We start from the raw sequence: 4,759 nt of genomic DNA, 5'->3' as shown, positions 1-4,759 counted from the left end.
CAAAGCTGGTCGACCACTCTGGACATGTCGTAGACACTCGAGTCACGACCCGGGGGTTAAAAAGAAGGTCCCCTTCTCCCCGATTAGTCCGAATGGCGCTGGCTACCACCCCCAAGCACAGGAAACAAAACATACCTAACATAAATACCCCAGAAAGTGAATGGGAAAATCGCCCCGCCGGTAGCGTAGTGGTTATCGCACCAGACCGGTATTCTGGAGGTCGTGGGTTCGGATCCCACCTGGCGGGCATTTTTTCTTCACTTTCTTTCTTTCTTTCCAAATTCTTAATCTGTTTCAATGACCTACCACATCCTCCCCTTTGCTTTCCGAGGTTTTCTCGACTGCCCACCCTTATTTCTGTGTTATTTTCAACGAGCCCCTCATTTCCTATTCTGATTCGCTACATGCATAGCGAGGGCCTCTGTTCTGGCAGTCTTGTTGCCAAAGGGAGCTTAAGAGGGTTCAAAGCTGGTCGACCACTCTGGACATGTCGTAGACACTCGAGTCACGACCCGGGGGTTAAAAAGAAGGTCCCCTTCTCCCCGATTAGTCCGAATGGCGCTGGCTACCACCCCCAAGCACAGGAAACAAAACATACCTAACATAAATACCCCAGAAAGTGAATGGGAAAATCGCCCCGCCGGTAGCGTAGTGGTTATCGCACCACACCGGTATTCTGGAGGTCGTGGGTTCGGATCCCACCTGGCGGGCATTTTTTCTTCACTTTCTTTCTTTCTTTCCAAATTCTTAATCTGTTTCAATGATCTACCACATCCTCCCCTTTGCTTTCCGAGGTTTTCTCGACTGCCAACCCTTATTTCTGTGTTATATTCAACGAGCCCCTCATTTCCTATTCTGATTCGCTACATGCATAGCGAGGGCCTCTGTTCTGGCAGTCTTGTTGCCAAAGGGAGCTTAAGAGGGTTCAAAGCTGGTCGACCACTCTGGACATGTCGTAGACACTCGAGTCACGACCCGGGGGTTAAAAAGAAGGTCCCCTTCTCCCCGATTAGTCCGAATGGCGCTGGCTACCACCCCCAAGCACAGGAAACAAAACATACCTAACATAAATACCCCAGAAAGTGAATGGGAAAATCGCCCCGCCGGTAGCGTAGTGGTTATCGCACCAGACCGGTATTCTGGAGGTCGTGGGTTCGGATCCCACCTGGCGGGCATTTTTTCTTCACTTTCTTTCTTTCTTTCCAAATTCTTAATCTGTTTCAATGATCTACCGCATCCTCCCCTTTGCTTTCCGAGGTTTTCTCGACTGCCAACCCTTATTTCTGTGTTATTTTCAACGAGCCCCTCATTTCCTTTTCTGATTCGCTACATGCATAGCGAGGGCCTCTGTTCTGGCAGTCTTGTTGCCAAAGGGAGCTTAGGAGGGTTCAAAGCTGGTCGACCACTCTGGACATGTCGTAGACACTCGAGTCACGACCCGGGGTTAAAAAGAAGGTCCCCTTCTCCCCGATTAGTCCGAATGGCGCTGGCTACCACCCCCAAGCACAGGAAACAAAACATACCTAACATAAATACCCCAGAAAGTGAATGGGAAAATCGCCCCGCCGGTAGCGTAGTGGTTATCGCACCAGACCGGTATTCTGGAGGTCGTGGGTTCGGATCCCACCTGGCGGGCATTTTTTCTTCACTTTCTTTCTTTCTTTCCAAATTCTTAATCTGTTTCAATGATCTACCACATCCTCCCCTTTGCTTTCCGAGGTTTTCTCGACTGCCAACCCTTATTTCTGTGTTATTTTCAACGAGCCCCTCATTTCTTATTCTGATTCGCTACATGCATAGCGAGGGCCTCTGTTCTGGCAGTCTTGTTGCCAAAGGGAGCTTAAGAGGGTTCAAAGCTGGTCGACCACTCTGGACATGTCGTAGACACTCGAGTCACGACCCGGGGGTTAAAAAGAAGGTCCCCTTCTCCCCGATTAGTCCGAATGGCGCTGGCTACCACCCCCAAGCACAGGAAACAAAACATACCTAACATAAATACCCCAGAAAGTGAATGGGAAAATCGCCCCGCCGGTAGCGTAGTGGTTATCGCACCAGACCGGTATTCTGGAGGTCGTGGGTTCGGATCCCACCTGGCGGGCATTTTTTCTTCACTTTCTTTCTTTCTTTCCAAATTCTTAATCTGTTTCAATGATCTACCACATCCTCCCCTTTGCTTTCCGAGGTTTTCTCGACTGCCAACCCTTATTTCTATATATATATATTTATATGTATATATATATATATATATATATATATATATATATATATATATATATATATATATATATATATATATATATATATATATATTTATATATATGTATATATATATATATATATATATATATACATATATATACACATACATATATATATAAGACAGAAATAAGGGTTGGCAGTCAAGAAAACCTCGGAAAAAAAAGGGGAGCATATTGTAGGTCACTGAAACAGATAGAAAATTTGGAAAGAAAGTGAAGAAAAATTGCCTTCCAGGTGGGATCCGAACCCACGACCTCCAGAATGCCGGTCTAGTGCGATAACCACTACGCTACTGGCGGGGCTATGTTTCCCCTTCAGTTTCTGGGGTATTTATGTCAATGTAATTTTTTCCTGTGCTTGGGAGAGGTAGCCAGCGCCACTCCGACTTCTCGGGTTGATGGAGACCTTCTTTTTAACCCCCGGGCCGTGACTCGAGTGTCTACGACATGTCGAGAGTGGTCGACGAGAGTTGAACCCTCTTGAGCTCCCTATGGCACCAAGACCGCCAGAACCGGGGCCCTCGCTATGCATGTAGCAAATCAGAATAGGAAATGAGGGACTCGTTGAAAATAAGACAGAAGTAAGGGTTGGAAGTCAAGAAAACCTCGGAAAACAAAGGGGAGGATATGGTAGGTGAATAAAACCGATAAAGAATTTGGAAAGAAAGAAATTGAAGAAAAAATGCTTGCCAGGTGCGATCCGAACCCACGACCTCCAGAATACCGGTCTTGTGCGATAACCACTACTCTACTGGCGGTGCTATTTTTCCCCTTCACTTTCTGGGGTATTTATGTCAATGTAATTTTTTCTGTGGTTGGTGGCGGTAGCCAGCACCACTCCGCCTTGTCTGGGTGAAGGGGACCTTCTTTTTAACCCCCAGGCAGTGACTCGAGTGTCTACGACATTTTGAGAGTGGTCGACGACCGTTGAACACTCTTAAGCTCCCTATGGCGCAAAGACTGCCAGAACAGAGGCCCTCGCTATGCATGTAGCGAATCAGAATAGGAAATGAGGGGCTCGTTAAAAGTAAGACAGGAGTAAGGGTTGGCAGTCAAGAAAACCTCGGAAAACAAAGGGGAGGATATGGTAGGTCACTGAAACAGATAAAGAATTTGGAAAGAAAGAAAGTGAAGAAAAAATGCCCGCCAGGTGGAATCCGAACCCACGACCCCCGGAATACCGGTCTGGTGCGATAACCACTACGCTACCGGCGGGGCTATATTTCCCCTTCACGTTCTGGGGCATTTAGGTCAATGTAATTTTTTCCTGTGCTAGGAGCGGTATCCAGCGCCACTCCGGAGGTCGTGGGTTCGGATGCCACCTGGCGAGTATTTTTTCTTCACATTCTTTCTTTCCAAATTCTTTATCTGTTTCAGTGACCTACCATATCCTCCCCTTTGTTTTCCGAGGTTTTCTTGACTGCCAACCCTTATTTCTGTCTTATTTTCAACGAGCTCCTCATTTCCTATTCTGATTCCATGCATGGATAGCGAAGGCATCTGTTCTGGCAGTGTTAATTCCATATTGAGCTTAAGAATGTTCAACGCTCGCCGACCACTCTCGGCATGTCGTAGACACTCGAGTCACGGCCCGGGGGTTAAAAAATAAGGTCCCCTCACCCCAAGAAGTTGAAGTGGCGGTGGCTACCCAAGCACAGGAAAAAATTACATTGACATAAATACCCTTAAAAGTGAAGGGGGAAAATAGCCCCGCCGGTAGCGTAGTGGTTATCGCACCAGACCGGTATTCTGGAGGTCGTGGGTTCAGATCCCACCTGGCGGGCATTTTTTCTTCACTTTCTTTCCAAATTATTTATCTGTTTCAGTGACCTACCATATCATCCCCTTTGTTTTCCCAGGTTTTCTTGACTGCCAACCCTTATTTCTGCCTTATTTTCAACGAGCCCATCATTTGCTATTCTGATTCGCTACATGCATAGCGAGGGACTCCGTTCTGGCAGTCTTGGTGCCATAGGGAGCTTAAGAGGGTTCAACGCTCGTCCACAACTCTCGACAAGTCGTAGACGCTCGAGTCACGGCCCGGGGGTTACAAAGAAGGTCCCCCTCACCCCGAGAAGTCGGAGTGGCGCTGGCTATCGTCTCCAAGCGCAGGAAAAAATTACATTGACATAAATACCCCAGAAAGGGAAGGGGAAAAATAGCCCCACCGGTAGCGTAGTGGTTATCGGACCAGACCGGTATTTTGGAGGTCGTGGGTTCGGATCCCACCTGGCGGGCATTTTTTATTCACTTTCTTTCTTTCCGAATTCTGTATCTGTTTCAGTGACCTATCATATCCTTGCCTTTGTTTCCCGGGGTTTTCTTGACTGACAACCTTTCTTTCTGTCTCGTTTTCAACGAACCGCTCATTTCCTATTCTGATTCGCTATATATATATATATATATATATATATATATATGACCATTGGAGACTACTTTTTACTTTTTGTACTTTGTCCTGTTTTCTATGCAACACTGCCATATTTTAAATTCCAGGACAG

The 4,759-nt window shown here is 46.7% G+C and overlaps 1 non-coding gene across 1 annotated transcript; it reads right to left on the bottom strand.

Moving 5' to 3' along the window:
• Positions 1-2,485: 2,485 nt before the first annotated feature.
• Trnaa-ggc (transfer RNA alanine (anticodon GGC)) lies at positions 2,486-2,558 on the bottom strand. The gene has a single exon. It is a non-coding gene; the product is annotated as a tRNA-Ala (tRNA).
• Positions 2,559-4,759: the final 2,201 nt, after the last annotated feature.

Source organism: Haemaphysalis longicornis, unplaced genomic scaffold (genome assembly GCF_048455015.1).
Source record: "Haemaphysalis longicornis isolate Haplotype H1 unplaced genomic scaffold, Haemaphysalis longicornis Haplotype H1 scaffold_23, whole genome shotgun sequence".
NCBI lineage: Eukaryota > Metazoa > Arthropoda > Arachnida > Ixodida > Ixodidae > Haemaphysalis > Haemaphysalis longicornis.
This window is presented reverse-complemented; position numbering and strand designations above follow the sequence as displayed.